We start from the raw sequence: 11,026 nt of genomic DNA on the forward strand, positions 1-11,026 counted from the left end.
TGCCACCATAATTATCTCAAAAAAGTAACTAATTGGGGTTGTTACTTGTAACTTCCAGGCTCTGGGAAAGGAAGCATAAATTCCATTGAAACAAATAAAATTGTAGTAGTCTCATTTATGGTTTATTTAAATGTATACACTTCATTTGCCTGACACGTTCTTCTTCATCAGAATTTGTTCTTTTCTGTGTCCAAATGTTTGAGATTTTATTTCCTTTAAGGGCTGTTTCATCTAACATGTGGCTGTTTCCGCAAACAGCGTACAGACAAATGATTAAAATGTTGAGGAGGAGATGACACGCATGTCCTTGCTGTCTTCCACAACCATCATGTTGCATTTGGGTTGGCCTGAAAAGTCTTTTAAGGAGTAGACATGGCAAATCAGAAGCCGGGTACTTGTAGCATCACTTAATTCAAAAGGCAAAAGGGGATGGATCACAATCAAACAAGGGCTAATGAGAGCACAGAGGAACATGACAATTGAGAGTCTCCGTTGACTAGCGAACTAAGTCTGCCGGCTGGACCCAATTGTCTGCAGAAGAATTGGATGTCAGGATCATTTAGGGTTAACAATGGTCCAATACAAGCAAAAGCAGACAGCTATGAAAAATAGCCGGCATGGTAGCCATTCTGCACAGACCAGGAATACAAACTTGATAATGAGGCACTGCATTCACCATATCCTTCTGCTCTAATTACTGAGGTGAATAGGAAATACTTAATCTAAGGCGGGAAGAGGATAAAGAAAAAAAACTTGTTTTGTAAACACAAATAGGAGAATGTTCTTTAAAGAAACTTTTCTGGTGCATATGGAATTACAGTAACCAAGTCTATGTTAGCAGGTGCCATTTATTAGATATTTGTCATCAGTAAATAACTTGGAGTTGTAGAAAAAGAACTGTTCCATAGACAAAATTTTTAGAAAGCAACCGTCCGATGTGATCTTTTTAAAAGTCATAGATAAAATTGTTAGTGCCTATCCTGAATTCTAGGTACCTGGACTGAAAAATAATTTGTAAAAATCTATTTTTGTACAGAATTGAACAATTAGTATCAATGGTTTTAAAGGAACATTTTATGGTCTAAAAAAGTACAATTTGTGTGTTACAGGGCTTTAGCTATTGGAAAAGAGGGGAATGAAGGCATTGCCCTCTGTTTGAATTTTGGCAATGTTTTCTTTCCATTCTTTCCATTTCTTTCCATTCCTAAACTTCTAGCATTTAGTTACTTAAAATGCCAGTTGATCATTTAGAAATGCAGTTTAGGCATCCAAGAAAGGAAGGTGGGTAAAATAAGGAATGTAAGTGTAATAAATATCAGAATTTTAACTGTGAATATTTCTCACTCTTTTCCATGTTAGAAATTTGAGATTTAACAAAAAAATTCACAGAAGAGCAGAATTCTTGCTGCATTCTCCTTTTTATCCTTCCAATAGCTGCATTCCTGTTACTTACATTAGGGCAGTGATTTACAAAAAACATGGGTTTTAGGTATATAGATAAAATATATCTGGTTGCTCTCAAGAAAAGTTGCAGCTGGCTGCTAAAAAGCAGGAAAAGATTAATTTCCTCTTTAGCTTTATTATGAACAGCATATGGAATAGTTACACTTACTGAATTTCACTTATGCAGTCCTAAACTGGATACATCTGTTTTATGGTGGCCTCTTCTCAAGCAGCAAAACTCATGTGTACGTATAGAACCAATAGGATTCTGGCAAGAGTTTCATTCCATCTCTGTGGAGCCTTCTGAACAGGGCCAATATGTGTATTTAGCTGTTTTTGGAAACTGCCATGGTCCCAACCAGTGCTTGGACCCACTGTCAATAAAGGGTTTTTATCCAATGTATGAAAACAGAATCTCGTGACAACCTAGCTGGCATTTTAACTTCCCACAATGCAGATTCATTCTTGAGTGCTACAGAAATTAAACAGTATCTTCAATCAGACACTCCGTACTGCTGCCATCTACTACCACTGCTATGCATTTTGACCAGTGGTCCCTTTCATCTATAGCTGGCTCTGCTTGTGAAACCTGTTGTACTTGATTAGTTGTTATTTTTGTGCTTTGGAAGAATTATCTTCCTCCATCCAACCTTTAGATATTTGTGTTTTGTGAATCAGAACATGGAAAACTGGCCTTGCTGACTGAGGAATTATGAGAGTTATATTTGAAATATGTAACTTTTCTCAACTCTGTTATGAATACACTCCTTAATAAAGAAAGATCTTTTGCATCAGAAAGAACTGGATTCAGGGGGCTACCTAACCATAGCTGGCTATTGGATTATAGATTCTCTGTTGTAAAAAATATTATTATTCTCATGGTCCCTCCTTGGTTACATATAAATTTAAAATAACAATGACATCTTAAACTAAAATTGCATTTTAAAGATAATTGTCTAGGTGGTTGACAAGCACTCTTTTGTGTGCATTAAGCTCAATCGTTTTTTAAGCTTGTGCTTGTCTTTTACTTGAACAATGCCTCTTAGCAGTAAAGACATACATGAATGCATGCAAAAAATACCCCAGTGTTTAGTTACTCTTCTATAGTTAGGCATCCTGGGAGTACAGCAAGTAAGCAACAGCAGCTGTAAATTTTCGGAGGATTTATCTAACCACAAATACAATGAAATGGGGAAATGGGGCTATATTAAACTGTGCAAGATGCTGCTGGAACATAGCCACTTCTGCAACATCCTGTAATTAATTTATTATGACAGATCTAGCAAACTGAAACTCCCAACTCACTTGAGACAAACTTTCTACCATATAGTTGTTTGAAAGTCTGTAGTCACAAAAAAGGCAGGTGACAGTGACCAAATATGGCTGAGGGATACAAAAACACAAAAACTATCCCGTGTTCCTTTGGCAACAATATTTGGCCCATGGCATTTTTCTGCCCAAAGTGAAGTCCTAAGGCCCTCCACCAGAGGTAAAAAAAAAAAAAAGTAGCACTTCAGCTGCCCCATTCAGACATGAATTCATGCCTCTCTCTTCTTCATAATGTTGCTATGCAGGTTGCAAACTCTGTTTTCCAGGCCTGTATGGAAAGAAAATAAGTATCCTGAAGACACTTGTCCAGGGTCTGCTTCCATAAGTCTTTCACATATTAATGTTGTCCTTATTTATTTAGGTTTCTATCCCATTTTTCTCCCCAAACCGTACTCCAGGGTATTTCAGAGCAAGATTGTATAAAGCAAAACAAAGACAAGTTTTACAACTAATATTTAAAGGCTTACATAAGTTTATCATGTTAGAACAGCAATCACATATACTATACTGTAATTAAAATATATTGAATGCATGTTTAAAATTTTAAAAAATTAAAATACTTTTTAAATGCATAGCACCAACATGAAAATCCCTTTCTTCAACAGCCAGTTAGTTGGAAAAAGCATTCTGGATTTAATTTTTTTTTTTTTGCCTGTTGATTGAAAAAGAATAAGGAAAAGCCAGGCTAGCTGCCATTAGAAAGAAATTGAGAGCCAGACTGAGACAGTTTCTCTCACATCCCTCACAAACACAATTTACAGCATCATACTGTACAGAAAACCTTTTTCTAGTTATTTAAATGTACAAAAAGGAAACATGGCACTTGCAAACTCAAAGCTTTCAACAACTTTTCCTGTCCACTGCTTGAGTTCCAAGAGTGAAAAGGCTTTGTCCATGGGCTTTCCCGCCATTGCAAAAAGTAGATTTGTGTGGAGAGCATGTTTGTGGCATGTGGCTCTTTTCCACTCAGGGACCACATATGATGATGATAATAGCATAGTAACTGTCAAGGGATGTAACTATTTCTCAAGGGAGCAGCAAGTTCTTTTCAGAAAAGTGGGTAATTTTCAAATACCAGTTGCACTTCAGCACATATTCTGTGCAAAATTTGTACATGGTATTATTTATTCCACACCGTTATGCTCATAATTCCATTGACCAGTTTCATCATTGGTGGCCAACCTTCTGGTGTTGAATCTTTCTAAACTTAACTAGATAGCAGACATGCTGCCTAGCGCCTGATCTTTGCCAGCCTTACATGCCAGCACATGTGTTTATGTGGCATAGCCTTCAAGAGCCCAGGGTACACCCCATAGCACAATGAGGTGACAGAAGAAAAATAGAAAGCAAATGGCATTATTGTATAACTCCATTAAAAACAATCAGCTGGCATCCTATTAAATGAGGTTATAAGCTAAATTTACAACCTTGCAAATTTACAACTGGCATCATTGCCCACCTTAAAAGCCAGGCAGCTTCACCAACGGAAGGAGTTCCGTAGAGTTGGCAAGTAGAGCATTGTGGATATTGCTTCAGCAAAGAGCAGGGTCAATTGTAACTGCTATTTGCATCAGAGCTTGCTGGTGGACTGGAGCTGGACATGTTGTCCTTCAACACCTTGGTTACCAATGTCACAAAACTTTTGTTGATATGGCTCCCTGACTTTTAAGATGGACTTCAAGGGGTCAGATTGAGAGATGTATTGTAGTTAACATCTGTCATGCAGGATCGTGGCCATTGTAATTTTGAAAATATGTGAACCAGAGCAGCATGTTTTTTGATCAGACAATGGTAGAAAACATCTAGGGTTGTTACAACTCATCTAGTTTCCCAACGCGACACTGACAGGATATATTATACTATTTCTAGCAGAGTACCCCATGCAACTTATAATCACATCACCATATCACATGCCACAAATGTTTAGCAGGAAGAGTAACACATTCTCAGAATGAGATGCCATGCTGTGGTGAAGCAGAATTGCTGTAAATGCTCAAAAATTGTTATGACTTTTTCTTAAAAAATGTTTTTATATCAAATATAGCAATGTAAGGTGTAACTTAAGATAAAGAAAACGTGCCATGGTGTACCAATACCCTAATACATCTCTTGGTTTTTGTCCGGAAAGAGATTTATAGAGGTGGAATGAATCTCAAGATGCTGTAACAAGCACACTTATTATCTGTATTTAAATATTTATCTTCATAAAAGTGGCAATTTGCATTATATCCCCATAAATGCAATAATAATAGTATTTGTCTTTGTACATTTGTGCAGAGAATCAGTGGCTCATGTACACTACTTTGTATGCCACCTAGAAAATTTTAATAACAATTTGTCCCAAAGCAACGGAAACAGGAGTTTAATTTTGTCTCAGGGCTTCCTCTGCTTGTAATGAGTTACTCTAACTTGTCTTGTCACCACATAATTGTGCCAGTGATGATTGCGGGTGACATCAGTCTTCTAAAAATGATTTCTATAGATGAGTTGTAGCCACATGCTATAAGCCTTTAATAGGCTTATAAAAGAGGGAGGAGGAAAACAGGGGGTTAATCCTCATTATGGTTTGGTAATATGACATAATGAGAAAGTGACATTTGAAAAGTACACACAGTGAAGAACAAATGGATCAAGAGTGTGCCATGGGCACCCACAAACCCTCCCCATCCTACCTTGTTAGCAAGTACATACTGAATGTATCCCTCATCATATGCAGTGTTTAAGCCGCTGAGGCTTTGGGCTGGCCCATGTCTAGGCAGCCGATTCTTCTCTTCTTTCTTCACTCATTCCAGTATACACTTGATGCATGGAGGAACCAGAGTTTATAGCCCAAAGGCATTTCCTGTGACCCTGTGATCTACTAGTTGCTTCAACTTGTTCTCATCAAGAACTTGGCTCATCCTGAGCTTGAAAAGTTATTTTGCCTGGACTATAGCTTAAACAATCCACCAGCCAGCTTGCACACTGGTTGAAGCTTGAAGATTCTGGGAGTTATATTCCAAAAAGTAAATTTTCAAAGCTTTCCTTGTCATACATACAGCTAACACCAGTGAATACCAGCTGCTTCTACACAAGTGTACTTCCATCTCATTACTTGGCTGTTGTGTGTGTTTTAGTTTGAAAGTGAAAAGGATAACAGCAATGGCCAATGATGTGAATAAAGGCTGTGTTACAATGGCAAGTGTTTACACCAAAAAGTATGAGTAGGGAACCTTTGAACTTGCAGAAGGTGTGGACTAGAACTACCACAAACTACAATTGTCTACAGGTATGGCAATCCAAAGTTTCTCCAGCCCTCCTCTAAAGGATCTACATATACCACCATTCATAAATAAGGAAATTATGACCACAGAATCTACCACAATAGAACAACTCCAATTGGAAATAGAGATAACAAGTTTCAGGAGGAAGTGCAGGTTCGTGCATTTGGAATTCAAGATTTTGAAGGTAACATTAAGCGACCTTAGATGCAATTGGCCTCTAATGTCTCCTTCCTGTGTTAGTTCATCGTTAGAAGCTTCTCAGACCAGGTGAATGGCTTTCAGTTGTTTTGGGAAATGATTTCCCGCAGCAGCTATTGTCTACCATCTAGTAGTTACACCATATTGGGCCTACATTGCTCCAAGGCTGTGATGGATCATGGCCAGAACAGCTGAACGCCTTGGAGTCCTTGTTCTCTTGGAAAGAGGAAGGCATCTCTCTTCCCCAAGGCTTTATTGTGCTCTTAAATGAAGATGTAATTATGATAGAAAGATAAGAAATTCATGTTAGAGTTAGTGGCCTGAAGAAAAGTAGGCAGCCCCACCTCCACAGACATAAGAAAAGAGGGTGTTTGCACACTGCATTGGATGGAGAAAAGTAAGGAAAAACATGTAATAAATTTTATTATCTCATATTTGTGTGAATCATGAAAGCAGTCATTCTTAAAAATGGCCCCATTTTCTTTTGTTTTTGTTTTTCTCCTGTGGTTCCTCTCCAGCAAGAAATTAGAGCTGTGCAGTATTTTAGAAACAGTGGCTATCATCTTGTTAGTGACATACACAAGGCAAGTTAACCTGCATGCTATAGAGGTTGCTATTCCTATCGTCCCTCCATATTACCAAAACTGCTTCACACAATACAACTTGCTATACAACTACTGCAGTCTCCCCATGGCCATTCTGTGACTGATGGAGTGCAGGGAAAGTGTCAGAAGAACTTCAGGTTGTGTCCCAAAGACATGAAAATTACTACTTCTCCAAAAGATGTTGTCATTTCTTGTCTAGATACAGGACCAACAGTGTTCCTCCGCTATCCAAACCAATCTTACTAATTGCTTTTTTAGAGTGTTTGAGAAACTACAAGTTGCTTCTAGTGTGAGAGAACTGGCCATCTACAAGGACGTTGCCCAGGGGACGCCTGGATTTTTTTTGCTGTTTTTACCATCTTGTGGGAGGCTTCTCTCATGTCTCCGCATGGAGCTGGAGCTGATAGAGGGAGCTCATCTGTGCTCTCCCCTGGTTGGATTTGAACCAGCAACCTTCAGGTCAGCAACCCAACCTTCAAGTCACAGTCCTGCAGGCACAAGGGTTTAACCCACTGTGTCACTGGGGGCTCCTGCTTTTTTAGTTACTTTTCATATGCCCTCTTTCCTCCTGTGAACTCACAGCTAACATAAGTAGCCTCCCTCCATTATTTCTTCATCCTCTCAGCAATCTTGTGAGGACAGTCAGAATGAGAGAAAGAAACTGTCTCAGGATCATCCAGTGAGTTTTGTGGCCCATTGAACTCAGATCTCCCATAACCCCAGTCTATCACTCCAGTCTCTACAACACACACATTCTTCCATTGCCTGGAAGCTCAATGTATTGGCCGTATGGAGATTTATCTTTGAATCATTATAATGTATAACATTGTGGTGTAAATAAATCTAATGCTGGTTTAACTGCTCTGTCTGTCACCCACAGTGTTCTAATAAGACCCTGGAATTCCACTCAGAGCTACAATTCCTATGATTTGTTGGGGAGAAAGCATGATATTTGGATTTTTTTTTTTAATTATAGATGTACCCTGATCCTATCTGTGTTACGCTGGGGGTAAGTCCTACTGCCTTCCCTTTTCTGACGCTTTAAAAAAAATCTTGAAAAAAATGATATGGTGGACCCTTGGTTTCCAATTTGGTTCCTGGACACTTCCCACCCCATAGATGCCCAAATCCATGAGTGTTCAATAACATTATATACAATGGTGCAGTAAAATTGTTTTATGTATGTATGTATGTATGTATGTATGTATGTATTTGTTTATATAAAATGGTGCCTCTTAAATAAAATGGCAAAATCCAGATTTGCTTTTGATTTTTTTTGTGGGGGGGGGGGGATATTTTTAAACTGAACATGTAGATGCAGAATCCCTGGATATGGAGGTCTGTCTATAGATGGAGGAAATGCCATTGTGGAAGTTAGAGATTTTTCATGGAGGATGCTATATTTTTTTAAAAAATTCTATACTAGTAGTGTATCCTGCTTTGTTACATACCTGGGTAGAGACTGTAGCTCTAAGGTAATGTACATGCTTTGCATGCAGAAGATTAAGTTCCTCACAGTTCTGATTTTAAAAATATCAGGTAGCAGGTGATGGAAAATGCCTGGAGAGCTCTTGTCTGTCAGATCTGAAAGACCTCCCTCCTCAGGTATCTTTCAGATATGTCACACTACAGCTACTATGAGGTAGAGATAGCCTGGACAATGGTTGGAGTTTATGAGAGTTGTAGTTCAAAATAGTTAAAAGAACCAGATTGGGGAGTGTATATGAAGAAAGTTGATTTCTATGTATTTGATAGATATCATTGCAATTTTAATTTTTAAAAAAGAACCAGATTGGGGAAGGCAGGCTAGATAGTCTGACTATCTTGCTTAGTACAGTAGAGTTCCAGTTATCTGACTTAAACGGGCAGGCCGAATGTCGGATAACCGGATCTGTTGGATAATAGGGAGGTCCGGCTTAGGGGAACCTGGTGCATGTTGCTGCCTAGCAACAAACTCCGGGTTTCTCCGAGGGCCAGGCCCTTGCTGAAGTGAGAAAACTCTTTCCTCCAGCAAAGGGCTGGCCTTCAGAGAAATGCGGAGCGCACCCCTGGTTTCCCTCGGCCAGGCCCTTGCTGGAGGAAAGAGTTTCCTCTTTCCAGCAATGGCCTGGCCGAGGGCCTGGCTAAGGGAAAACCAGCACGTATTACTTTCCATGGCTGCCGCTGCGTCTGCCTTCCCCTCCTCCGCCGCCTCCTCCTTCGCATCCTCGTGGGGCAGCCCAAGGGAGAGGGAGATAAAAGTCCTCCTCTCTCTCTTGAGCTCCCTCCGGCTCAGCAGTGCTCCCTTCCTCAGGCTGCCCCAGGAAGAGGCGCAGAGGAGGGGGAGGAGGGGGAGAAGGGGGAGGAGGGGGAGGCAGACGCAGCAGTAGAGGCAGCCATGAGCGCTGCGGCGGGGGGGGGGGGGGGAGAGAATGTAACGTGCTGCCAAACCCGTGGCGGCGCCTCGGATAATATGGAGTGTCGGATAAGCGGAAGACGGATAACTGGAACTCTGCTGTATAAGCAGCTTCCTAAAGATATGGTTTTATATTTACTATAAAGTAAGTCCTATTGAAAGCTGAGGAGCTTAGAGCAAACAGTTGACTATACTACACACCTCCATACTACACTAAGCATTTGTTCTATTGCTAAGTACTGCAGCTCCAAAGTATTTTAGGCTTTTGCTTTCATTCGTCCTCCATGGTGGTGGAGAGAAAATTGGATGTTCTTATGAAAAGGTAGTTAGACGTAGTATCTCTTGTGCGGGGACCTTGAGGATGTTCTGAAAGGCTTGGATATGAATATAAGGCTGCATTTATTGGATATTAACTTTCATTAACTCAGGGAAACTCACTTCTGAGTATATATGCTTAAAACTTCACAGTAAATGAAGGGCAAGGTGACATCAAGAAGTATGTAGGTGTGTTATGTAAACAAGGGCCAGTTCCAGCATTGGGCACAGTGGAGCAATTGTTTCAGGTGGCAAATAAGTGATTTGGACGTCCCACTAGTGGCAGATCCCCAGTGTCTCTCCTCAACTGGAACTGTTTCCAGGTCTAAATTTGTCTGCTACCATTAGGTGAAGTGGAAGACCATCTGTCCCATCACTCATGTTGATGTAGTATCAATCACCAATTCGCTTGCCATAGGTGAGGGGACCTTGTTCTTCATTTCAGCTGGCTAAATGGGTTGTGCTAGCCCAGTATGTAACACCTCACAGAGGAAGAAACACTTCACAGAGGAATAAAAGCAAAAGGATTATTCCTTGCTCCCAGATATTAAGTTCTCAGGGTCCTTCCAGACAGGGCCCAAAATGTGGGTCCTGTTGGACTTTTACCTGAGGCTCCCAAACAACACCTTAGGTAAAAGAGGATTAATTCGGGACAAATTAGGAAAACTCTTCTTTGCCCCAAATTAATTATAGATACCCCATTAGACCATGGTAAGAGCAACACGGGTGAAAACAGGTTACTTTAACCCAGTGGCTTTTAACCTGGGGTACCCAGATGTTTTTGGCCTACAACTCCCAGAAATCCCAGCCAGCTTACCAGCTGTTAGGATTTCTGGGTTGAAGGCCAAAAACATCTGGGAACCCCAGGTTGAGAACCACTGTTTAAGCAATTTTCTCCCACAATAAATTGCTGTCTGGAAGCATCTTCACTTGCAAAAGTGGGAGAGAGAAAATTTTACATCCCAAACAATGGTTTTTCCATATGCCTGAGCCATGGGACCACAGTGGGCTTATGGTATCTGTTGACGTTTAGTTCCAAATTCCCATTTGTATACCTAAATCCATGGATATTCAAAACCCACTGCATACGGTGGTGTGCTAAAATGATGCCCCTTATATAAAACGACACTAAGAGGTCCTTTTCGTCCTTCTCCTTTTCATGTATAAAACTTCCTGACTTAATAAATGGGGTGTGAAGCTTACGGCAACAAAGAGAACACACAGGAAGAATGGGAGCCTCAGTTTGTCATTTGTTAGGGCCTACCTGTGTGAGGTTGACAGCGCCTATTGTTCGGATACAATTGAAGGGCATCCAAGTCCTTTGCATCATTAGATTATTGCCATGGTGTTAAAGCTTCAGTTCCTGTCCGATCCAGGAGTTTCAAGGCATCTTGAAGCATTTATCAGTTTCTCTGATCTAATCTCTATGAATGAAGGAGCAAACCATTTCCTATCCTGCATAGAAGCTCGTGACCACA

General features: G+C 40.3%; 1 long non-coding RNA gene across 1 annotated transcript; it reads right to left on the minus strand.

The window, feature by feature from the left end:
• Positions 1-2,695: 2,695 nt before the first annotated feature.
• LOC134298384 (uncharacterized) lies at positions 2,696-8,563 on the minus strand. The gene is made up of 2 exons (XR_010005431.1): positions 8,290-8,563; positions 2,696-3,040 (listed from the first exon to the last, which is right to left on the minus strand). It is a non-coding gene; the product is annotated as an uncharacterized LOC134298384 (long non-coding RNA).
• Between the last annotated feature and the right edge of the window lie 2,463 nt (positions 8,564-11,026).

The sequence above is a fragment of the Anolis carolinensis genome, chromosome 1 (genome assembly GCF_035594765.1).
Source record: "Anolis carolinensis isolate JA03-04 chromosome 1, rAnoCar3.1.pri, whole genome shotgun sequence".
Lineage (NCBI taxonomy): Eukaryota > Metazoa > Chordata > Lepidosauria > Squamata > Dactyloidae > Anolis > Anolis carolinensis.